Below are 26,942 nucleotides of genomic sequence, written 5' to 3'. Positions count from 1 at the left end.
TAATTTTTTATATATGGATACCAGGTGTTCTAGTGCTGTTTGCTGAAGACACTATCTCTTCCTCAGCTCTTGAATCGAGTTTATATTCTGTAAAATGGTAATGTTAAATAATCTTTCAAAACTCAGTGGACCATATATGTGTGGTTCTATTTCTAGATTCTCTCTTTTATTCAACTGTTCTATATGTCTTTCCTTACACCAACACTGCCTTGATTACTGTAGCTTTAGAAGAAGTCTTAAAATTGGGTGCTAAATGTCTTCCAACACTGTCTTTGTTTTTGTTTTTGGCTTTTCTGGGTCCTTTGTACTCCTACATAACTTTTAAATTTCAATATCCAATTCTTCATTTATAGCAAGTGTACATAGACCTGAATTTTTATATATACCTTGTGTTTTCTAATCCTGCTAAATTCAAGTACAAGTTCTAGGGTCTCCTAGAGATTTCTTAGTATTTTCTCTGCAGATGATCATTTCATCTACATATAAAGAATTTGCTTCTGCCATGCCAATCCTATCCTAGTAGCGTCATTTTATTTCCAGACTATTTTGATGGGGCCTAGGTTTCAAAGTTTAATGGACAGATAAAGAATAAGCATATATGCCCTTGTTCCCCACCTTGAGGAGAGAGCATTGTATCTTTTCCATTCATACAAGGCATTCTCGCTGGAAGTATGGAGTACGTGTCTTTAATTTGTTGAGAAGTTTCTGTTCTACTTCTAGTCTCCTGATAGCTTTTACCACGAACAGCTGTAGAATTTAGTCCAATACTTTTTCTCCAACTAGTGACAGGATCATATGGCTTTTTCCTTTTCTCTGTTAAAATGATGACTTTTGGGGGTGGATCTTCCAATGCTGAACCAACACTGCCATCCCTACAACAAAACCACTGTCTACATCCTGCCAGATCTGACTTCTAAGAGTTTGTTTTGTTAAACAAGTTTCTATCTATGTTCATAGGTTTTTCTTTTATTATCTTTATCCAGTTTTAGGATTAGCACAATATTGAGTTCCTAAAATGAGGGAGAAGTGTTCTTTCTTTTTTCTGCTTTAATTGTTTGACATAATTTATCAGTTAAAATGTATATGAACCTGCTGTTGTCATATAGGTAGGTTTTCAAGCTAGGAATATACTTTCTTTAATAGGTGCTATTCAAATTTTATATTTCCTCCAGAGTTAGTTTCATTAATTTGTCTTCCAAGTTACTTCTTAGAAGTTGTCAAATTTATTTCGAAACAGATTTTTGAAATATGCTTTCTTTATCCTTTTAAATTCTGTAAAATCTGTGGTAATGTCTCCTAGATCTTAATATTGTAATTTAAAAAATGTCTAACTGATATTGTGTAACAGGAAGAAAAGGTCTAAAAGAGCAGGGGAATTGGGAGGGGTAGGGGAAGGGAAAAAAGGGAAAGGAAAAAATAGGAGAAGAGGAAAAAAATGGAAACAAGGTCTTTGCAAAAAGGGAAGGGTGGAGGGGGTGAAGGGAGGGAAAGGGAAGGGGAAAAAAAAAAAAGAACCAAGAGACTCATGTAATGGTGCAAAATCCCAATGATGAATGTAACCGTACTGTATACCTAAAATGTACCAATAAAGTTAATGGGGAAAAAAAAAAAGAAAAAAAAAGGTTTCTATTTGCAGAAAGCCATTTACCAGGATCACTAAGCAAACAGGAGAAATGGAACAAAATGATACAAACAATCTGTGGTGCTTTCCTGTGGGGTTTTCTGAGTTCTTTTGGGGCATGAGCTGATTAAATTGATTTCTTGGAGGAGGAAGAGGAGGAAAATGCATTTCTGTTGCCCAGGACTCCTTTCTTGTGAGTTGAGTCCCACTCTCCAGCCTTTGCTGAATTTCCTCCCTTGGAGTGGCTGCAGTTGGATACCCAGGTCAGCAGCATTCTCTGGAATCATAGGTGGGTTGAGGCTGGGAAATGTTAAGGGGAGTGACTTTGTCTTTCTCAGAAATGAAGTTCATTATGTGGCATAATCCAGCGCCAGCACATCCAGGGGACAAGGAGCCCTGGCTAGGTTCAGGTTATCAGTGGTGCCACCTTCATTTCCTGGAGCAGTAAAGAACACAAATGTTTAGGTAGCTACTGGGGTTCTCTCAGTTAGGTGAACCACAGCTCACAAAACAGGAAGACAGTTCATTTACTTTGAACATAACTCTTCCTATTGGGCAGATAGGGAAACTGAGCCACAGGGATGATATTGACTTTGCTTGAAATTATCCAGCCAGAAATTGGTCCAAATTTTGAGCTTTTGATTTACAAGCTCATCCCTTATAGCAAAAATCTAAGCACCCTCAACTTTGCTCAGCCACTTGACCCATTGTAATGATCTGATTACCAATTTGCTTTGAAGGTTGCCTTAATCAATGAGGAGTTCCAGGGACAGACACCTTCAGGAATAACAGTAGATGTTCTTTCTAGGACTTGGACATGTAACTTCCTGAGGGGATGCAGGACGGGGGTCCAAGAGGCTTGCAGCCTCCTGGAATCCTAACAGCACACAAACACTGAGCACTCACTCAGTGCCAGGGAGAGCCCTGCAGGCTCTGGACGTGGGAGCTCCCCATCCTCTGCAGCAGCCTTTGAGGTGCACATCATTGTCATTTTCATTTAATGGTGAGGACATGGAGGCTCAGAGAGACCGACTTGGTCCAGGTTGCACACCTGGGAAGTAGAGGAGCTGAGCATTAACTTGAGGCAGCTGGACTGTTGGTCTTGGCCATGCAGGTGCTGGCCTGTTAATAATAGACTACACAGTGGTTCTCAAAGTGGCCCTAGAACCAGCAGCATTGGTGTCCACTGGCAACTTTTTGGAGATGCAAATTCTGGGCCCCACCTGAGACCTACTGAGTCAGAAATGAGAAGGGGGGGGTGCCCAGCCCTGGGTTTTTGCAGGTTTCCACTGGGCCTGAGGCACACTCAGAACTATGCTACATTCTTATACTCTAGGGCAGTGATGGAGAACTTTTTAGGGCTTTCCTTCAGCTTACTGCAACACGTGTCCCATAGGTTCACCACCACTGCTCAGGGGGAGGAAGGACATACACACAGCTCTGTGGACACTGGGTGGTCCTAGAGTCGGAGGAAGATGTTTTCCCAGGAGGTGCTGCTGTTTTGGACTTGTGGGTCCTACCTGACAGAGGAGAAGGAGAGCAGATTCTTTTCAGAAAGACAGTGTGGTGGAAGGAGAGAGTAGGGATGGTGATGTCGTAAGCTCCCTTCTGAGGGAAGATGTGTTGGTTAGACAGATGCCCTTTGTCTATTAAGACTCTTGGAGGTCACCGAACTTGGCCAAGCTCATCTAATCATTGACAAGTGATGGACTCAAACCCTGGCCCCTCACTCCCTATGGAGGATGTTAAAGCTAAACCCCGCACTCCGGAGTAGGGTGAGTCACAAAGGCTGCAGAGATCCTCTGCATCCTGAGAAATCCTCCTCAGTAGCTTTCATAAATTCTCCTTATGAGATGACATAGAATCAGGGGATGAATACCAGTACGTGGACTGTGGTCCCAGGGAGGAGGAAGATGTGATGCAGGGATATCTTCAAGGTGCTGTTCTAGAACCCTTGGCTGTCCCCTCATCTTAATCATCACTATCACATTTCTTTAGCTGTAAGTGCACAGTGTGTTACAAGCCCCAGATACAGGGCAGCACAGGTGACCTGGGGTGTGATTCTCAGCTTTACCAGTGAACTCAAGGTCACTTATCCTCTCTTAGGTTGGTTCCTCATTTTCGCAATGAGTATCACCAGGGTTCTGACTTCACTAGATTTGAAAGAATCTTTAAAAGAGAAACTTTTATCTAGTTGTCTGGCTCGGAGTCCGGGCCCAGTAAACACACACTGTGTTGCGATCCTCTTATCCAAGGCCGGCTCCTCTGAGGGGGGAGGTTACTTAGCCCTTTACCGCCAAAGGGATAACCCGTTACGTGTTCATGCTCATTCCTGTCATTACTTCCTCCTTTGAGCTCCTTCCATTTCCCCAGATGCTTGCTATGTGAGAACCCCAGTCTTGAGAGGGTCTCCCTCGATCCGGGCACCCAGCCAGCCCACAGTTACAGCTCACCCATGCAGGGTGATCACAGGAGTTCAATTTACCTTGACATCAGCTTTCTGTCTGTTCACCCTGGAAAGTTACTGTTTCTGCTCCACTCATTTCTCACAGTTTTGGAATTGTTCTTCTTTGTTTTGACCTTGAAAATGGGCATTAACTCTACTTAGAGTCAACTGAAGGGGTGAACCAGCCAGGAAGCAGCCTGAGACCTGGCATTATAACACCAGGACATCACTGGGTATTTAATGACAGGGAGTGTTTATTTGTTAAGACTCTTGCATGGAGCATGCTGTTCGGAAGGAAGGTTTGTTGAGCAACTGGAGGTGGAAATGATCACTTACCAAGCTGTCCTCTGAGGATGGCGAGTCAGGAAGCTATGAGAGTCTGGGCCAGAGCTGAACTGCTGGAGACAGAGGGGAGTGCTGCCAACAGGCCACCTTCGCTGTGGGGCATAACAGATGATCACAGTTGAAGACAATCTCCTTGGAGGGCCTTGGCTGATTCTGCTGTCCAACCCTGACCCTGCTCAGAGTGGTGCTGAGGTCCTCGTGCCCTTTTCTCCTTTGCCTTTTCCACTCTGCTTCTCTGGCCCTCACACGCAGTGTTCCGTCCTCACTTCTATCTTGGGCCCATTTTCTGCTGTGTTGGGATATCTGAAGCCTGGACCAGAAGAACAGAGTGTGCGCAGGGGCAGTGGTGAGACGAGAGGCGGGACCAGGGTCAGATCCTGGCATCGCTAGCATTTGGAAGAGGAGGTTGGAGTTGCAATCTCTCACCCTGGTTCTGCCTCTGTGGCTTCACCAAGATATTTGGCTTCATTCGTAAATAACATTGCTGAGCATTTAACTATATCCCAGGCCCTAGTCCCAGTGCTTTATGTATTAGTCAAATAATTCTTATACTAATCCCAAATATATGGTTATTATCTCCATTTTGCTTATGAGGAAATGAAAGCATGGTGAAGCTAAGTGACTTGCCCAAGGCCACTGGTCACTGGTGAGCAGGGACTGGGCTGTCAGTTTTCACCCTAACCAGGGTGTGGTACTGCCGCTCCCCCTTCCAGGTCTGCTCCAGAGCCTGGCAGCAGTGATAGGACGTGTTCCAGTGGTGAAAGGCCTTGGTGAGGGGAGAGGATGTCATGGCTCTGGGTCTTTGGGGAGGCTGAAATTGTGTGAGGTTAGTGTTATCATTAGAATTGTTCCTTAGAGCGAGGGCTTTTCGGAGGATCTTGGGAGGAGAGAGTGGAGAAATGGTTTTAGGGGGAGCTGAGGAGTGAGGGCCATAGGGAGGCTTGGGGGCACTACAGTAGAGTTTGTGATCTTTTCAGCATCCCCCACACATCTCTGCTCTCATTAGAAGATGAAAATGCCCATCTAGTGGTGACCAAAAGGGAACAAAAGTCATGCAGGTGATACATGCAGACGGAAGGGTATGTGTTGGAGCCAAGTGGGGCTACTACCCCTTTTGCCAATGCACATAAAGAGACTGAGCGAACACATTCATGTGAGGTCTGAGTCTTACCATTCTCCAACACTATCATCTCTTGCAGCCCTACCCCAACCATACCCCATTTCTCCCTGATCACCACCTCCTGGATATTTTTCCCAAGAAAAGAAAATGCATTCCTTATTCCAGACCCACTGTGTTTTATATTCCACAAGTTTTGGTGTAAAAGAAATACTAAGGAGTGTGTCTGTCTGTTTTGCTGTGTAACAAAGAACTCCTAGATGTCTCAGGTTATAATCACAAACACTGGTTTCTCTTTTGTGCTGCATGACTCCTGCAATTCTGCTGTCTGCATGCTGATAGTGAATCTACCCCATCTGAGTTCAAGACTTCCCAGCCTGTGAAAGCGTTTAGAGAGGCATCCTGATGTTCAATGTGCTGTTCTTCTGAAGAAGGCAGGTGTTCAGGAGCCCAGCCACAGCCCTGCAAGCCACCTTCAGTTTCTGCAGGACCGTCTACTGCCCATGTCGGACAATAGGTTGTGGGGATTTGATGGGATTGCAGGGAGACCCAGCAAGACTGGGCATAATCCCTTTTCAGAGGACTGAACTCTCATGCAAACTGTCCTGGGATTTGTAATCATGCTGATCCCAGGGCTTTTCTTCAGCTATTTAAATTCAATAGAGCAGAGTAATTAGTAAAAGTAATACTAATAATAGTGATAAAAATGATGGCTAACATTTTCTTGTCCTTGTGAGCCCAAATATATGCTAATGCCTACGAACGCATGATGATATTTATTCCTTACAATAAGGTGGTAGCAGTGACAATCTGTGAGGGAGGAACAATTATGATTTCGATTTCATGAGTAAGAAAATGGAAGATTTTCTTCCCCAGGTCACACGTGTGGTAAGTGACAAAGCTGATGCGGGCCTTTGGAGTGCGACCCTCTCAGTCCTAAGTCATTTTCAGTTCCTCAAATACGCAAACTCTTTCCTACTTCTGGGCCTTTGCACCTCTCCTCCCCTAATCCTAGGTAATATTTCCTTCTGTTCACTCATTCACTGTTTTCAGGTTTCAGCCGCAATGTCACCTCCTCAGAAAAGCTTCCCAACCTTGGCCTCTGACTGACCCATTTTGTGAGTCTCCTGGATTTTCTCAACCTCATCAGACCTTTGCTATGGTAACTTGCTCAATGGGAAGCCCAACTTCCCATCCACTGCCTGTCCTCCTAACACCTCATGCTGTCTCAGCTCTCTCTGGGAACATGGGACTTGGGAGCAACTGGCAGATCAAACTCTTTTTTCCACTCAGTTGCCCTAGAGGCCCCTGCATCGGAGCCACTGGCTGCGTTTCCTTGCAAGACTGCTACCATCTTGGTAAAGCATCACCTTGTGTTTGCTTTTCCTTGTTCCCCACATCCCTTCTTGCCTTGGATTTCACCTCTAATAAAACCTTAGCAAGTGTGCTTTTGGGTAGGCTCTGTTGCCTTGGGAACTCAGCCTAAACCCCCACCTCCACTCTGCACACACACACATCTTGGCTTCCCTTTTCTTTCTCCCATAGTACCTGATATTTTTCTGTCATAGCCTTTTACCCCATTGGTAATCATATATAATTGTGATCATAGTACAGTTGTGTGTGTGCGCCTGTGTGTATGTGTGATTATCTGTTTAACTACAGTGTCTCTTCATGTATTGTGAGCTCCAGGAAGACCAAAGTCACACAGCACTATTCACCACAGTGTTCTCCATACTCAGCACTTGCCCAGAACATGGTAGGTTCTCAACTCATATTCATTAAATAAGGTGCACGGGACTAGCCTTGAATCTTGCTCTGTTTGTAGTGCCTTTATCCAGGTTTTAAGGATCTTAAAGTTTCATTCCCTTACTGTTTGCAAAAATGGAGTTAGGCACCTACTTCAGAAGTTCTAAATTTAGATGAATGTAGAATCCAATAACTGATAATAATTGCTGATTTATTATTTTAGACCAGTGACCACCCATCTTTACCTGTAAAAAATCTGAAATGAAATATTTTAGACTGAGTGACGATCTCTCATTACAAACACACACCATGGCCACTGTAGTGTGAAAACAACCATGGGCATGATAGAGAGAAGCGGCTGTGGTGTGTTCCAATAAAACTTTATTGATGTAAACAGAAAGCAGGCTGGGTTTAGGCCTTGGGTTGTAGTGTGCTGACCTCTGTGCCCTGTAGGATGAGCAGTGTACAGCTACACAGTGCTAAGCCACATCAACAAACCACGTATGCACGCTGCACTTTCACAGGCGCAGCCCTCCTTGCCTTTTCTTTCAGTGTTAAAGATGAGCAACACTTTCCTGGCAGTGGGTGTGCTTGGAAAGAAGTCTGCATTCTCGGAGTTTGTGTTTGTTGATACTACTTATCTAGCAAGTATGAGTAATAGGAGCCTTCCACGTATCGTTTCCACATATTGTTTCCTGGTACCCACATACCTCTCTACACCTTCAGAATTATCTGTGAGGAGAAAATGTGGAATTTGGGAGTCTGGAGCTCTACTTATTTCTCATGTTGGACTTTAGTGATATGGTATGTCATCTCTCTGCATAAATGATCTCCTGGAAAAGATACTGAAGAGACAGTCATCTTTTTAGGTTTGGGGAAGTCTTGGGAGGAGACCAAATCAGACACACGTATGGGACAGAGGAGATGCTTGAGACCCCACGGTGGACGGTTCAGCCAGGCCCACATGGAACGGGTCAGCTGTGGTTCCTCACAGGAAAACGGAGCAATGGGGAGTGATGCTGAGAATTAAAAATCACATCTGTTTTGGGGGAATATAAGCTGGCCCCTAATCTCATTCTTCTGTACAGTTCTCTTTTATGCTGGTAAACAAAGAATAATGTGAAAAGCACCATGTTCACTGCCCGGGACAGAGCAGACCTAGAATAAATGAATACTGTAAGCTTTTACATTCATTATCGCAGTTTCATAACCCAACAATTCTCAACTCCTAAAGTGATTTAAGCCTACCAGAGCTGATGCATTCACAATTGCTCGACTCTGATGCAAGTCACCTGTCCACGTCATCAAGGATTTGTGCCCTGCAATCCCTCTGTCCCTCTGTGCTTTAAGTTGCAGCAATCTTCTCAGCTCCAAGCATCAGGCCTTCTTAGGACATCATCACAGGCAAAAAGAAACAGGTAAGGAAGCTAAAAGGGCCTCCTCTTGCTATTGGGGGCGCAAATCTTTTCAAGAAGGCCACTGTGATCTGCCCCTTACATGCCGTGGAAAAGAAGTATATCGTCTATCTGGCCCTAAACACGTGCCTGCAAAGGGAGAGGGCGTCCGTGATTGGCTGAGCAGAACTGTCATTCATCCACTGGGCTGGGAGAAGAGGGGCGTGGCCACTGGGTTGGCATGACTGCGGCGGGTCACAGGGTTCCCTTCCTATCCCCTCCTTCCTCTCAAGGGGCACATCTGCTTGTGCCCCAGTCCTGCACCCAGTGGCCGGACAGAAACAAGCCTCGGTGTGTTTTATTGGGGTATCTTAGTCAATTTCCTATTGCTCCAGCTGAACACCACATACCGCGTAGTTTATAAAGGGTGATGGCCTCTTCACGTCCAGATTCTACAGTATGGAGGTCCAGAGTTGAAAGGCAACGTTTTGTGAGGGCCTTGCTGCGGACGGGGACTCGTGGGACACAAGCGTCAGGTGGTGACATAACAGACACGCTCCTGGGACAACTTCTTAGCTCATTAATCCCTTCAGGGATTAATTCCTCAGAGCCCTCATGACCTCATCACCTCTGGGACACCTCGCCTTTTTAATGCCTCCTAAAATGGGTTAAATTCAACATGAGTTTGGTGGGGTCACTGAGACCCTCATGCTGGGGATGCATAACGTCATGAATGGATAAATAGTGACCAGCGCATCTTCCCTCGCCTTCTCCCCAGCCATTCCTCTGGTTCTTCTGTCAAAAGCTGGGAGTGAGCAGGTGTGGAGCTGCTCTTCCTGTAAGAGGACAACTCTCCCCACGTGTATGCCGTGGTAGGGAATGACTTTGCTGTCACCCTGTTCTCAGGGAGCTGAGCAGCGTGCTTGAGGAGTGGGCTGCGTGCTGAAGTGGGGGCCACATGCCTGGGTGGGACCCAGCTTTTCCAGAAGTCACAATGAGCTCACTCCCTTTCATCCTCTCTCTAGGCAGCTCCCTCTGGGTTTTCCTGCTTCCCTATTAGAATGTCAACAAAATGACAGAGACCTGACCTGCAGATAATTGTTAAGAGCAATCATCTGACATCAAGCACCTTGAAAGCATTACTAAACATTTAATGGGATAATTGCAAACTTGGTCTACTCAGCTCCTGGCTCCAAGGGTTTAAAGGCTCTCTTTAGGTGTCACTTCGTTGACCCAGTTTGAATGAAACACTGGAAAATGTTTCTTTAAATAAGTGAATTTATGATTTCAGTCTCACCTCCAAAATGGGGATTTTCTGCTAGTATCAGGAATACTTATGAAAAAGAAATGAAATGGCAGAGAATGCCTAATCTAGATTGAAGTTGACGTCTATTACTTACTAGTGTGACACATTGGGCAAGACTCTAATGTTGCTAACCTTCAGTTGCTTTATTTGCAATGTGGGATAGAAAGTTAGGGCAATTCTGGCCAAGTTTCAGGAATACAGTGAACATACTGATAACTAATATATATATATATATATTTTTGGTACCAGGGATCGAACTTAGGACCTTTTGCTTGAAAGGCAGGTGGCACCATGAGTGAGCTAAATCTTTGGCCCAGATAACTCATGTTTTTTAACAACACTCACTAGCCTACAGTTTATCACTTAAATGAGTATGTTTTACAAAGATAGCTGTAGTTGTTGTCTTTGAAAGACAGAGTGTACATGGGAAATATCCTAATGTCCATCTACCCAGTAAGAGTCAGCCAACGATTTTAAGGAGTTCTTGGCATGGTGCTGGGCACTGAGATTATACTGAACGCCTGATGATGCCTCATGTTGCTGAAAATGAGTTTGATCAGTCTACTAAGTGTGGTTCATGAACACCCACAAAACTGATTATTTCTTTACTTTGAAGAAATGAGATTTGGGGTTGAATTGATCATGTCAGGCCAGGCAAAATGGTCCCCTGAGGTTGCCTGTATTGATTCTGTCTTTCAGTGAGGTGTGAAACATGGAAGTATGCAGTGTGGCAGAGTGAAGGGCCCCTGAGACCAGGCCCTGTCCAGGCCCTGTCAGAAATGACCACGCTTGTCCACTAACCCCGGGCTCATCCGGAAAGTCACCTGGCCAATCTGGCACTCAGCTCCCTGATCTTTAAGAGTGACCAAGCACTCCCCCACCTCAGCTGGACAGCGCAGAGCAAGAGATGACATGGTGTTGTTGCAGGAGCAGTTACTGGGGTTATGATGTTGTGCTGGGTGAGTTGTTTCCAAAAGGTGGGAGTTCCTGTACACTGTGTGAATGCAACTGCTCTTCTGCAGTCAGCTCTTTCCAATGCTGAATAAAATTCAAACTAAATGTAAAAGGAGGTGTTAAAAATATTTCTACTGTGATCACCTGGAAGTTTGAATAGACTGATGAGGAAGTTTGTGTCCTCAGAGAGGTACACCAAGACAGGAGTTTTATTGGAGGAAACACCTGTGTAGAAAAAGAAGGAGGAAGTAGGAGGGGGCAGGAGAGCCTTCAGATGCTGATGCAGATCTCACACCTGTGAAGGAGGGGAGGAAAGAGGAGACTGGGGAGAAAAGACTCAGACTGTTGAGTCGTCTCCACTCTGGTGTTTGGCTAAGCCAGTGGGAGTCTTTGAGCCAAGCTTGCCCATCATAGCAGCTCCGTGTCTGTAGGAAGGGCCTGGACAGAACCTCTGTGAGTAACTCCAGCAGCTGGGACGTCCAATCAACTCCTCCTCTAGCAGGGGAGCTGAGCCCTACATTTTCATGCCTGCTCACTGATTGGAAGAAGTTTTCAGTTTGAAACAGGGATCTTAATGAGCTTGACAAAAAAAAGACTACAAAACAAAACAAAAAATCCAGAACATTTGTGATAGTATAGCTCTTACACCCCAGATCAGGGTCCTTTCCTTCCTTTGACTTTCACTTCCTCCTCTGTTTCAACTAGGCCAATCATGTTGAAAACCCCACCCAAGCTTGTAGAGTTCCTCATTTGACAATTTAAAAAATATGTATGTGAACCAGCCACATGACTTTCTTTGTTGTATCTCCTCAATGAGTTTTGGTTTAGCTCCTGGGGTTTCACAGGTTTTTATTTCTCTGGATTAGAAAAGTTACCCAGTTCTGTTTGCTCCTCTGCCTTCAAGTCTGACCAAAATGAACCCAGCTATCCAAACAGACTGGGCAAAAAGAGGGACATGCAAAAAGTTACATAATAGAGATGAAAAGCTCTAGGGCAGCAATTTCCAAGGATGAGAGCATGTCCTTGGATTTGCTAAACATTCTTGGAACTTATCTTTCACACAGAGAGTGATGTAGACGTCCACGGAGGCCCTGTTCTAGGGTTTTACATTTTAGAGTCCCCTAATTTGGCTGCTTATAAGGTGTTTGAACAGTGGCTTTGTTCCTTCAACAAAACATAAATTGCTTTTCCCGTGGAAAAATAGCTTGTGTTAATACAGGAGAGGAGCCAGGCCTGGCCAGATGCTCACTAACCCTCTTCCTTTCATTGCTGACCAGGCAACCAGATGGGATTTCCCAGCCATCTTCGCTGTGGTCCTGTGACTGAGCCAAAGCTGGCAGCAACTGGGCTGAAGTGATGGCTGTCACTTCCGGCCTGCTCCATCCCTGCCAGGAAGTGCTCATGCTCTTGCATCCTGTGCCTGCTGGGTGGATACAGTGTTCAGGGAAGAACTCTAAAGCCCTGGAAAATGGTGGAGTCACTGAATGGAAGCTAAGTTCTCTAAATAACTGTCAGGGTAGAGTAATCTGCTGGCTCATGCTGGGCTGGCAGTTGCAGGAGAAATATGCATTTATAGATGAAGCCACCGAGTTGTTAAGAGACTGTGACAGTCATCTTATTCAGATGAAAGAGGGGAGAAGACGTGGGAGGCTTCTGAACAGTCAAGGTATGGGAAAGGAGACTTGGTGGAAGTACATTCAGTTTGACAACCTCTTTGTCAATGATGTTTTGGGTCCAGAACTGTGCTGGGTTGAGAACATCGAGATGAGTGGCAGATGTTTGGCACCCTCGAGGGCTCTGATCTGTGAGAGCAGTGAGGTGCATCCTCATGGATTCGTGATGCAACTGGACAAGGGCCAGAGCAATGTGTATGATGCGCAGACAGGGCGGAGAGGTGGGAGAATCAGCTGCTCCTGGGCATGCAGAAAAAGACATTCAAAAACTTGCTCCTCAGAGGCAGAACCTGACTGGAGCCCTGAAGAATGTAGAAGGTTAATAATGTAGCTAAGGATCCACACACTCAAGTAGGAAAGGAAAGGGAATGGACAAAAGCAGAGGTGAGACTGATGCCACTTCAAAATCCCTATCCGCAGTCTCAAAATTCACTCAGCTCTGAAAAGCAAAATGGTGCAACTCATGTGGGGGAACCCTGATTTGGCTATAACACCTGCCCCGAGTGACCATGAAGTTGTCTATCCTCCTGGTCTGTCCTCCTTAGTGTGCACTCACATGTTTCATAGAGGAAACGTCAATTGGTTAGATGGGAAAGAGTGCTGGGAACATTTCTTAATTTCTGTACCTGCATGATCTTGCACTACCAGTCTAAAACACAGTGAATCACGCAACGCAGCAGGGTGCCAGTGTGTGCCACTCAGTTATTCTGCAGGGTGCTTCCAGCTCACTGCTGGTGTGCGGTTAGAAGGCTGTTTCTGTCTATGCAGCTGCTGAGTTGAATGTGAGTTCTCAGCTCCCCAGGGTCACCTTGCTTCACCCTCATCTCTTATCTTTTTCAGCCCCACTGTTGAGGTTTCTGTTGTGAATAAGCCTGTTCTATGGGCACCTCAGGGCCCTTGTACCAGCTGTCCTCTCTCTGGAAAGCTCTCCTCTTGTCTCACAAGGAGTTTCATTTTCATTCTTCACATCTCAGAGAGCTCCACCCTGACTCTACACCTAACAGCAGTCTCTCCTAGGGACTCTCAATCACACTATCCCATTTATTATCATCACTGCACTTATTAAAACCTGTAATTATTTTTATGTCTTTGTTTATTGCATGTCTCCCATTTAATGTAGTATCAAAGATGACAAAGAAACCTATTGGCTCTTCTCTTCTTTCCTGATGCTTGATACATAAAGTACTTGTGGGATCAACGGATGAACGTGTCAAAAAGCCTGCTATAAAGCTAAGGTCCTTCCACATCTCTGAGCTCCTCGGGGGTAGATTCCTTATCTTTGGATGATGAAATGTTATAGAAAGACCATAGGCTTTGTTCCATGATCAGGCACAAATACCTTGGGCAAACTGCACCAACTCCTGAGCACAGATTTCCCCTTCTGTCTAAAGAAGCTAATTGTAGTTTACCTGAAAGGTGGAAACATTAAGAGAGATAATAAATGCAAAGCCCTGATATAGTACCTGGAACACTGCAGAAGTTTAATATGCGCTGGATGAATGAATCCACCTAAGGAATGAAGGCACTTAGGGCTTCTTTCTTTCCCTGGGGTGCTCTACCTTTCTGCAGTGTCCAAGAACCCAGTGAGAGCAGGTCTGTGGTTATAGGAGAGGGAACACAGCTGCACCTGAATACATCACCCAGATCTGCACACTCACTGGGCACAGCTCCTAGGTTAAGCACTGTAGGGCAGGTGCGATGTCAGAGGCATGGTCTTTGCTCTCCGAAAGGTGGTATTCCACTGTAGCACCAGACATGTGAAGAGCCTGACAGATGGAGATGTAGAATGGGGAACGGCCTGGGCAAGGGCATGGTCACTGGGTGAGGACTGTCTTAGTCACCGTTCTCACTGCTGAGACACAAGGTCCCACACCTGCAGATTAAAGGAGGAGAGGTTTATTTGGGGTCACATTTCCTGTCCACTGTGAGCCAGATCTTAGGAAGCAAAGGCCTGGTGGAAGGGCCTGTGTAGAGGAAAGCTGCTCACATCATGGCGGCCAGGAAGCAGCGATGGCGTAGGGAGGAGAGGGGAGGGAGGTAACTCCTGCAGGTCACACACCCAGTGACCTGCCTCTTCCACCCAGTAAGTCTGCTATATCACCCCCGTAATTCAGTCACCTTCCAGAAGTGCCACCCAGGGGTCGTGAGGTCTCTGGGAGGACCTTCCAGATCCACCACACCAAGGACCATACCTTGGAGGACATGGAGGCATCTGGGATAAGACAACAGAGGGAAGACGTAGCTGAAAAGCTGCACTGGTTTCAAACCTGTGAAGGTCCTAAATGTTGAGCTAAGGAAGCGTGTCTGGGTTCTAGAGATCATGGTGACTCTCTCGAGGAGAGGATTGGAATGACCAAGCTAACAATGGGCATGATGAGCTGAGAAACAGCGTGCTGAGAGGCATGTCTGAAAAACCCACAGCCCACAACCATCGTTAGTGGGCGGGGTCACATGCCCGTGTGGACAAGGCTACAGTGTCTTCATGCTCGTTTTCAGTGCAGGGAATCTCTCATCATGGGACACTGGGAGCTTGCAGGGTGCCCTTCCCCTCGAGGAGAAGGGTTACAAGTACAGTTTTAATCCCTGTCATAAGTGAACCCATAGAGGGGAGAAAATCATTATTGCCTGTTAGTTTATATTTGTTCAGGTAACTGACATTTTCTGACCATCTGCCGTGAGTCAGGCACTGGGGTCAGAATTGAGAGCCGTCACCCACTGTCAGCGAGCTTCACCTCTGTGGAGGGAGGAGCACCCTTCACCTCTGCGGAGGGAGGAGCACCCGCAGACAAGTGTGTGGAGAGCCGCCTGGCTGGGACCAGCAAGAATGGAACAGGTGTGAGTGACATGGGAGGAGAAACGGAAGAATAGGTGTAGGACGGTGCAGAAGGACTTCTGCAAGGGGATGGGCCTGCAGCTGGGGTTTTCGCGATGACTTTGAAGAGCGACACAGAGTCAGAAGCCAGTTGCGTGAGAGGAGGGAGGTGCCGCCTGCAGTGGGGAGTGGGAGAGCTGGCCAGAGGCCACGCCTGGGAGGGTGAGGGCTGTGCAGAAGTAGAGCAGAGGCGAGGAAAGGGCAGGGTAGTGAGCGAGTGGCCTGTTTTGGGCTGTGCAGTGTGTTACCTGCTCCACTCTGCTGCTGCAGTGGGCAGCAGCTGTGTGCAACTGGACAGTGACCTGCGCTACGGCTGCCTTCCAGCTCCCCGACACGGACCCTCGATTTCATTCTCCTTGTGGAGAAGTGTTGGCTTGGTGTTTTCGCTCTTTTCAAAATGCAACAACCGTCCTTGGCCCTGTAGCAGTATGAACTCAAGCAACCATTCCAGACTTGGCTCGTGAACTGTGGCTGCCAGCCACCGAGACAAAAGTTCCCAGAGTCAGGTCTTCCCCAGGCAGCAGCCATGGCTTTGAACCCACTTCAGTAGGAGAGTGAAGTCTAAAGAATTCGTAGCAGGGTTGGGGGTGTAGCACAGTGTTAATGCACTTGCCCAGCATGCATAAGGCAAGGTTTGGATTACCTAGCACTGCAGGAAAAAAATAGAAAAAGAAAATTCACATCAGACTCCAGGAAAATAATTTTCAGCCTTGTGAATCTTTGTTAAGTGTCTTGCTCTGCAAAAGAGAATTACTAAAGTGGATGTGGTGGCACCCACTGTTAATCTCAGCACTCAAGGAGGGCGAGACAGGAGGATCACAAGTTCGAGTCCAGCCTGGGTAACTTGGTGACTTAGCAAGGCCTTGTCTGAAGAAAAATAAAAGGATGTAGTTCAGCGCCAAGGCCCTGGGTTCCATCTCTGGGGAGTTAAGGCACAACTCAAGGCATCCACCAAGGCTTTCTTTGCCGATCAGCTCTCTTTACATATTATTTTCAGGTCTCTCAGAACGGCAGCTACAGGAAAACAGAATATCCAAAACAGAGAAAAAGGGAACTGAGAGGAAGGGGAATACCTTCTTCTGTGAGTGAAGTTATGTACTTTGGGTTTGGCCTCAAATCTACCAGAGAAAGAAATCAAAGTTTACCCAAACACATAGAAGCATGAAGTGTTAAACCAAAAAAGAAAAAGGCATTACTTTATCTTGGGATGTTTTTCCTTGAAAATACACTTTGGTATTTAAGGACCTGGGAAGCGTTCCACTCACTCCCTCAGCTCAACTTCTCCCCCTCTCCTCACTTCCTGGGGAAGAATGAATGTTTCAAATAAAAATAAGTGTACATCACTGTGTGAGTAAAATGAATAACTACGAGGGTCTAGAAGCAGTGCTTCATAGGAAGCTCTTCCTCCCTCAGCCCGAGGGAGCACAGCACTTACACGTAGGCCTTACCTTGGTTTTTTGAAGGCTTCTGAGTACAGCTCGATCATTTGTTTCTCACAGATATTTTTCTCTTTTTCTTTTGTTTTTATTTTAAAGGTGTTTGCATACCATTCAAATTTACTGTTTCTTCTTCTCATGCCCCCTGGGTAAGTAAAAGAAAAATTATACAGTCAATGAATCACAGCAAAACTTTCCTGGCAGGGACAGCCCCATCCAGTCCTTATGCACAAAGCACCCAGGGCTATCTTGGAAAAACATCTTGACCCTCTGCCTGACATCCCTGAGTGTCTCTCTGCATCAATTCTTTCCCCTCCCAGGGCCACAGGTCTCCCTGCCACCTACCTTTCTAGTAACATCTCTTCTTCCACTGTGAGCCCCACAGTCTCACACTCTGCAGTTTCCAGGATCCCAAGCTTGCTCACGTCTCTCTCTCTCTCTCCTCTCTCTCTCTCTCTCTCTCTCTCTGTGTGCGTGTGTGTGTGTCCACACTGTTCTCTGCAAACTGAATGCTTTCCACTCAAGCACCAGCCCACTTTGTGTGCAGACCAGAGATGACAAAGGATGCAATTTGAGGAAGTTCTTTAGCAACCAAGGCTCTCAGTTCTCTCTCATATCTTCCAAACACCAGGTTCATCCATTGTTCTAGAGAATGAGATATACAGCCAACCTACAGGTACAAATGTACCAGCATCCTCTGCCGGGGAGGTGCTAGGAATTCAGCAATGAATTTCCTGCAGTGGACCTGCAGCTAGCAGACTGGAAAACAAGACGAGCCCATGAACTCCCAGAACACCAGGCAAGAAGTCATGAGGGATGCACAAGTAGAGGTTCCATATAAAACTCAGAGGAGGAAAGTTATATTAAGCTGGAGCAATCAGGAAAGAAATCTTGGAAGATTGGGTGGTGGATCTTTGAAAATGAGAAAGATGTGGATGTGCAGAGATGGTTTAGAAAGTCAGGGAGGGGAGTTTGGTGCCAGAGTTCAGTTACTGCAAAGCCAGGGAGGTGAAAGGAACCTGGCTTCAGAGAGAATAGAGATTAAGCATGCAGGATCAAGGGAAATGAAGGAATAAGTGGCAGGATGATGGGTCAGGGCCAGGTGGTAGAGGAATCAGAGGCGTTAGCTGAGAAGTCACTTACAGTACATGGTAAGAGTAACCTGCAGATTCTCAGATGCCAGGCCAGCTGCAAATGCCGAAAGCTTCTCCTCTGATTCAAGGTGGCAGTTGTCCTCAAAACTCGATCAGGATGCTGCTGGTGTGGTTTTAGGCCATTATCAAGGTGACCGGTGCCTATCAGTCACCTTAGAACATATCTGTCCATGAGGCTTCTACTGAGTTTACTAGAAACACAGCCTTGAGTGGAACTCTCCCTCTCTGCCTCTCTCTCCCTCCCTCTCTCTCTCTCTCTCTCTCTCTCTCTCTCTCTCTCTCTGTCTCCTCTCCTCTCCTCTCCTCTCCTCTCCTCCCTGGACAGAGGTCAAAGGGCTTCTTTAATATCTTTTTAAGACTCAGTGCTCTCAGGTGTCTTGTTAGAGGAGGAAATTAGACATATCAAGTTAACAAAAATTAAAAAAACTCTAAGAGGAAATGAAGATAGAGAATTACCCATATTTAGACATTTCCCTATGAGACAGTATTTAGTTGGGTAAAGATGGTCCTCAGTTCTGAGTCATACCAATTGCCATTGTTCTTCTCAAACTGTATATGGATTACACCTGATCTCCCTCTCTCTCTCCCTCTCTCTCCCTCTGATACTGGGGACAGAATCCAGGGCCTCACATGCCAGGCCAGCAGCCTACCACTCACCAACACTCCCAGCCTGTGTGAAGATTACTTTTCTTGTCTGTTCAACAAGGTCCTGGGCCTCCATGAGGTACCAAGAATTACACTGTGAGATAGAACTGGGAGGAGGGTAGAGGTCACAGGAAGGAGAGTGAATGGCACCTCCTCTTGAGAACCATGTGTCTGAAGGGGCAGACGTGTATTCAGTGGACCATATTAATCAATTAGGTACAGAGTTCCCTGGGGCATAAAGAGGAGGCCTCATCCAGCCCGAGCCAGGGCTGTGGGGAGGCCAGGGAAGGTCGTCCGGAGGAGCTGACACAGTGCAGTTAGCATCTTCCCCCCAGCTTTAACACCGCAGAGCCTCGCAGCTGGCATCCCTGAGGTCACGGCACCTATCAAACCTAATGGTCATCACTGCTTAATTATTTGATCTCCCCTAACTTCAAAGGACAGGGACTGTTTCTCTTTTGTTCGCCATATGTCCCTACCTCATAACAGTGCCCAACACCTAATAGCTACCTTATAAACATGGGTTGTGGTTAAGTATGGAGACATGAGTGCGTGAATTTTCTCCTTCTCCCTCCGAGTGCAAAGGGGAATTCTGTTGTAATTTTTAATGACTGCTTATTGCATTCCGAACTCTGAGCCAACTCTAAAGGGAAACAACAAAATCAGAGAAAACACAGTGGAATGTTTGGATCACATAGAACCTTGGACTCAAGCTGATTCTACGCTTCATTTGCACAGTGTAGAAAACTGAAGTTCAGAGAAGTTACCTTGTAACTGGTAGCACAAGGTCACCGAGGTAATTAGTAACACAACAAGTGTAAAAACCAGGTATGCTGCTTTCTAGACCTCAGTTTCTTCCTGGGGCCGCAGGTATTCTTCTGTCAATTATAGACAAGTACCAGAAGCACAAAGCATCTTGAATAGGACTGATTACTTTTGCCAGTAGGCAGAATGCTCTGAATTTTAAAGGAGGCTCAAATTGCAAGTAAGGCTTTGTTTTACAGAATATTTTGTGATGGGATTATATTCTACAAAACTCCAGAATTTTAAAGGACACTTTCTTTGATTATGTGTAATTGCTTCTGGCAGATGCATGTTCCTCTTTACATAAAAAAAAGACTCCCTTTCTCCCTTTCATCTGATACCTCAGTGATGCCCCAGAGGGAAATATTGGGAACAAATAATTGTTCAAACTGTAATATTCCCTTCAAGGGAGAAGCTTGGAGTCCTTTAGGGATTCTAATATTCTTTTGGAATTGATTTTTGATGCGGTAGAACTATAGTTTAATTAACTTTCATGCCAAAATATCTTATGACTAGTTGTTGGATAGGTTAAAGAATATTTAAAAACTAAGGTTTCCCATCAAGAGGAAAAAATGGTTCATATCCTGTGACCTGGGAATTATTGTTATGGAACATTTTCAAAAGTGACAAGAACAAGAAATTGTGACAATGAAGGATTAATTGGAGGATGTAAGACACTGTCCAAGTAGAAAACACTAGTGCTCCAGGGCAAAACAACCTATGAAACATTTTATTGTATTATCAACAATGCAAATTCATGTTTCTAACATTTAGTAAACGTTGACCATGTACCGGGTATTGTTGTAAGTCACAGGAAATGAGTGAGTTCAACTTCCACAATAATCCAATGACAAAGGGACATTGATACCTCTCTTTAAAAGTGAAACGAACCACATAAAACCCATGCAACTTGCTTCCAGTCACATCAAGGAAGTGGGGAGCTCACATTCCTGCCTGCATAGTCCAGCTCCACTCTCCAGGGTTATTTTTTAAGTTAAAAATTTTAAATATAGAAGAACTATACATCGTGATGTGCATACCTCTTAATCTCTAAATTCTAGTTACTTGAATTAAACACTCACACACACACACACACACACAAATGTTGATGTTTATCAAAGCATTGTGTCCATTAAAGGACATTGGAAATAATACAAATGCTGATTAATTAGAGAGGTACTAGGAGCTTTATGGCTTGACTTTTCTCTGTACATGTTACAAATTGTTTTCAAGTTATGAAGTTATTCTTCTCTTGCTTATTTTAATGGCTTCCTAGCACTCCTTTATTCACATATAACATGACTTATTTAACAAGCCCTTCGTTGTTCCCATGCCCTAGTAACCTTACTCTATGTGCCTTAGCTGACTGCACTCCATCATTTCTAGGAAGTAGTTATGACTCTAGGTAGAGTTTCAGGTCTGTCTTTTAACTATTCCAAAGTAACCTTGCTCTTGTTTGCTTCATAACCCTGCACAATAGCTGAATAGAATCACTTGATGTGGAAAAGTAATTGTGTATCTTTTAAAACACCTACCATTCCTCTGCATGCATTTACCTATTGATCTAGCTATACTCTACTACTAGATGGAAAATCTGCAAGCACAATTTCTGCCTGAATCAGCTTTGTAATCTCACACGACAGGATTGTGTCTTGTACTTAATAGGTGCTCAACAAATGATTATGGAATAAGTGAAGGTGATAACATTGTAAACAATGCAAAATTGTAAATAATTCAAATGCATGGTGACGGGCAATGAAATTAACTATAAAACCTCAGTTCTAAAGAATGTGGACCCATAATTTAAAAAAATAACAAAGGAAAATGTCAGCAAAATATTACATGAAAAGAAAGAAGAATGTTTAATTCAATGTATTCTAGAATTTTGGGGTTTTTTTTGTTTGGTACTGGGGATTGAACTCAGGAACTTGAGCTTGTGAGGCAGGCAGTGGAACCACTGAACTAAATCCCCGGCTTGAATTTTAGCTATTTTAAGACTTAGGCTTGAAGGAATAAAAATCAGAAGAGTGCTCTGGAGAGAGGCGGTGTGGACTTTTGATTGTATAGTCATGGTATATTTCCAAGAAGAGATAGTAAACGAATGAATCACATTTGTCTCATACTTCATACTTTGAAATTATTTTATTGGATGATAAGATGTAAAACATAAGCTTTTTTCTTAAGTAACATGCTCCAAATGCCTTCTGCAGTACCAGAAGTACAGTGACCCTCAAAAGCATCCAGAGAAGTAGATTCTAGTGTGTTCCCTCTTTCCGCATGTCAGGCACATGGATATTCAACAGCTTGCTTTCAAATATCAGATCTGGGACTATGGGCAAGGCTGCTGGGGTTCAGTGTTCACGTGGCCCTGACTACAGACTAACACTGAACACACGAAAATTAGCTGGACCCAAAGAAGAAACTATCAGCTCATTAATTTAAGTAAAATTAGACCCTACTGTCAAAAGACTTAAGGTTTTTTTCTCCAGTCACACTTATATGTGTAAGACAGCAGTGGGAAGAAGTGTGTGATAATTCTACCTTGCAGCCCTTCTTTGCCTGTGGTCTCCCAGTGCGTTTCTGCCTCTCCTGTAATACTCAGATGCCTCTTCCTTGGAAAACAGTTCCTTCTTTTTCCCCTGGCTCACATAAGTCTCCCCACTTTGGATCTTCAGGTTTTGTGTTCAGACTCCCACTATAACACTCAGCATTACGCCATCGTGTCCCCAGGGTCAGCTACCCTAAGGCAGGAAACCTCTCCTAGGCTTTATGCTGCCCTCCTCATCTGGCACAATGGCTGCACATATGAGTGTACACATTTCTTCAATGAGAACTTTTGCTATTCCTTTACCACAGATATTCTTTAGAAAATCCCCAAATACTAAGAGAGGGCACTGTAGTTTACTGCTGCTAAAGAAATGTGCAAATACAGTATCTGTGGTTACCCAGCTGTTCCTGGGGAAGGCTTCCTTTCCTAGAGTCAGGCGAACATTTCATTTGGTGCACTTACAAAGCACTTAAATGTCACAGCTTTGATGTACCATGTTTGGCCTCATGACAACAAGGACACGGTGCTTACTCAACCTTCTCCAACTTTTCTTCTGTCTCCAGGAACCACCTGCAAGTGGAGTGCAACACCTTCAGATACTCTAATCTTTCACTAAGGCCCAGTCTCCCTCTCTCTTCCCCTCTTCTTCCCTCATCTTTCCCTACCCTTCCCTCCTTCCCTCCTTTGGTCCTCTCCTGGTCAGCATCATTCTTCATTTTCTCTTCTTTGTATAAATTGTCTCCATTCTCCAGTGTAAAGATTACCCTTTGCTTCTTATTTATTAACTAATGTGTCTTTAGCTCTTGAGTCTACATGGATTCAAACTTAGTATCTATGTCTTTCCAGTGTATGGACAATGCAGTCTATGTCTCCGTTTAAGATTTCCAGGAAAAGCAAGATATGACCCATTTTGGGTCAAATGTCTCCTAAGCTGAGGCCTTTTGGAGAGGGTCATGTGGGACATGACATATGGTGGTCTCATAAAGGAAGCTGAGGCTGCTAAATTGACTGATAGGACACCAGTAGCAATTTATAACTTCTTCTTCCTGGTCCTGTAGTCAATCTAAAGCATTAAATATTTCCCACATCTATTCCCTTTCCTCTTCCACTCCTATTGTCTTGGCCCTCATATATACTTGCTTGAAGTACTGTAATAGTCTCTGATTTGATCTTGCTTCTGATCTTTTCCTGAAAGCCAATATGTGCTTCTCACTGCTCCCTTTGAAAAACATAAACTGATCATGCCACTTCCTTGATTCAGAACCCTCAATGATTTCCTACTGCATGCAGAATAAAGGTCAAAGCCTGCAGGAAAATGCTCTAAAAATTCTTTTAGAATCAGATCATGTCCCACCTTCTCTCTTCCTCTGCTCACCATTTTTCTACTTTAACTAACTGCTTTGTATGGTTTGTTTCTCACAAGCCCACACTTCTCAGCTCCCTTGTGTCCTGGGAGCTTCTGAAGTTCTTTGTATCAGAGTTCTGATGCTGCTTTGCTTACCGTAGGGTTACATGCCAATAAACCCATCATAAATTGGAAATATTGAAAGTTTGTCATGCACTTAATACAAATATATAAACTATTGAACATCCTAGCCAGCTTAGCCTACTTGGAACATGCTCAGCTCTCTTCTGCTAGCCTAGAGTTGGGCAACTCATCTAACACAAAGTCTATCTTATAATAAAGTCATCCATGTCTCATGTAACTTTTGAACACAGTCCCTCGCATGGCATGCCCTATAAGGATTCAGTTGTTTCCTCTCATGGTCACATGACTGCGTGGGAGCTGAGACTCCCTGCTGGTGCTCAGCCCTGTAACAAAGGAGCATGTCACACAGCGCTACCTCAGGAAAGATCGCCATTTGAAATTCCAGGTATGATTTCTGATTCTTTTGCATCATCATCTTTAGTGGAACCATCATAAGTTGGGGAGCATTTGCATATCTGAGTGCTCAGAGCACAGCTGGGACTCAAGGAATTGTGGAAAGAATGAGTGAGCCATGAGAGGTCACAGTAGACTACAGAACCATGATTCTATTGTTGACATTGGAATGATTATTGTCTCTTCTTAGCAAGTTTTTCTAGATGGTGCTTCCTGAATTCCCAGGGGCCCACGCAAAATTAGTGCAAATTAGAATAAAAAAGTTTAGCCTTTTTAGTAATTCAAAAGCTCAGCAAAATGTCAACTTGTTCTAATTTTGATAGAATGAAACAATTTAATGTAACAGCTCTATCTCATACTACTTAGAAGAACTAATTAGCATTCCTCAATTAGTAAATCTGGAAAATGTTGAAAGTGCTTAAAACATTATTTTAAAAAGTGAATGCATAATCTTTTTAAAGCTTAGATATTTATAATATCTAGGAATAAATTAAAACTACCTTGGCTCTTACCGTTTCCCCCATTGTACCACAAGGGCAAAAGTGCTCTGTGTTTTTGTCTATTCTTAAATCCTAAATCAGAGATTTGTCTATATCATAGGATAAACAAATATTTGTTGGCTAAATAATTGAATGAGCTCTGAACACTTTCTGAGAGAGAAGAAAAGCAATTATATTCAAGAATCAAGGTAAACCATTTAGAGGACAATAACAAACTAGACCATATTTACAAAAGATGATGGGAAGGACACTTGAAACTGTACAGAAGGAAAAATAACTGCATTACTAGGTGGAAGAGAATTATGTAGGAACTCAAGGAACCAAGCATTCCCTTAGGGACAGCCATAAAGCAGATGAACAAGAAAATAAAAGAAAAAGAAACACGGACTATACCTTCTTATTGAATTTACCTCTCCCATCTCATTTTCTTTAGTTTATGAATAAAGAAATAAGAAAGACGTGATCCATGATGATCAAGGCAAAGACTATGATGATGATGATGATGAAGACTGTGATATTTGTCAGTATTTGTAAGTACCTACTATGCACAGAACACCTTGCATAATGGAGTAGGACATAATGGAAGGAGAGAGAATGATAGAGTAAGCAAAGTTAAATGAGACTGTCAAGAGAACGCAAGTGTATTAGTTAGCTTTCCATTGCTATAACACATACCAGAGATAATTAGCTTATTTGAAAAGGTTTAATTCAGCTTACTGTTTTCCAGGTTGTGATCTGTTGGCTCAGCTGCCTCGGGCCTGAGGTTGGTGGGGCAGAAAACTCAGCTCATGGCTAGGAGGTGAAAGAGAAGAGGCTGAGATCCCATAATCCCTTTCCAGGGCCCTCAGTGACTTGCAGGTCTCTGACTAGGTTCCACCTCTTCAGAGTTCCTCAACATCCCAGTAGCTCCACTCTGGGGAACAAGACATTGACACATCAGCCTCTGGAGGCCTTTAGGACCTGAATTGCAGCATTAACCCAGTATGAATCAGTCAACATTAACGCCTTTCTCCTTTTAGGGTCCAAAAGATCTATATTTGAAAGGAAGGGCACCAATTAATACCTGTGTGACTCTGGACAAATTTTTTAACCTCTCTGAGCTCACATTTATCAGTTGTAAAATGAGAAAAGTAATACTTGGTTCAGAACATATTGTGAAGATTAAATAATATATATGCAGAAGTAGTTTGTCAACTGCAAAGTACTATGCACATATGAGATTTCAGACATTAGCTATTGATATCACTCAACATCAAATTATATCAAGTTCTATGAAATATACGCCAGCAACCTTGTATCACAATGGGTAAATTGCACAGGGAAAGTGGGAATGGGATTCCTTGGAATAGCTATGTGAGGAAGTCGAGGTGGTAAGAGAAACCCAGAATCACTTGTAGTCTTGTGGACCACTGTCTGCAAAAAAGACAAGACCCTTAACCCAGAGTGAACTGCGCAGCCAGGGGGAGTAGCATAAGACAGTGCATATTTCAAGAGGCTCACTTTGGCTGAGGAACTTGGAATAGACTCTAGGGAGAGGAAAGGAGGGGCAGAGTCAGGAGGATTTCCCAGTGATGAAGGCAGAAGATGATGTTGTCTGAGACCAGAATGGTAGTAAGAGGGTTAATAAGAGCAGATGGGCTCTGATTCCTTCTAGAGATAGAACCGATGGTATTTTCTGGCAATTGAATGCAGGATAATGACAGCAGAGACGGCACAGAGGACTGTGACTGCTAGGGTGGGCCGAGGTGCTCATGCACAGTGATGGGGAGCCTGCAGGTTGCATGGTTTGGAGGGAGGAGCAGGAGCTCAGCTTTGGGCATGCCAAGTGTGAGGTGTTGGTTAGGTGTTCAGTGCACAGGTCCATAGGAAGCCCAATATGGTAGTCTGAGTTTGGAAGCTGCAGCCGTGGCAAAAGACACAGAGTTTGGGAGATGTCAGTGTGTAGGTAGGAGGTACATAAAGAACCATACTGCTGCTAACAAGGGTCTGGCCATTTGTTTATTCCCCAAGATGATTGCACTTTATTTGATGCAGATTCAAGAGGAAAGGGTTGTGCCTTTATTCTCCTTCTGTTCTTTTTATCTCTCTAACCTACCCACTCCAGTGACTCCTTACTTCCGCTTCTGCACAGAGCAACCACTTATATTTTAGCCTCTTGTGTTTTCTAGTTTGTTTTTCTGCCTCTACTCAGTTCCCCAGTGTGATGACTGCTGCGCTTTGTTAGGGATTTGGACCCAAATTGCAGGTAAAAAAAGCCGACAGATGTAGCCAGTGAACACACCACCCTGGCTTTGTGGGGCTGGAGCACTCACCTTGGAGAACCCAGAGAAGGCATCTGTACAGCCACCCACAGATCTGGGTGGCTGAGCAACACCACCACCTCCAGCAAGGCCCGGCAAGTGCGATTTACCTACTGTGTATAGTCTGGGACTGCATATTTGGTTAAATGGGATGTGGGAATCATTAGTATATACTTTAGCGGGGAAGTCTAGTATGTTT

Source organism: Heterocephalus glaber, unplaced genomic scaffold (assembly GCF_053883595.1).
Source record: "Heterocephalus glaber isolate CG9 unplaced genomic scaffold, H.glaber_assembly_v1.0 deba00000281, whole genome shotgun sequence".
NCBI classification, from domain to species: domain Eukaryota; kingdom Metazoa; phylum Chordata; class Mammalia; order Rodentia; family Bathyergidae; genus Heterocephalus; species Heterocephalus glaber.
The sequence above is the reverse complement of the archived record's forward strand: the minus strand, read 5'-3'. Positions refer to the sequence as shown.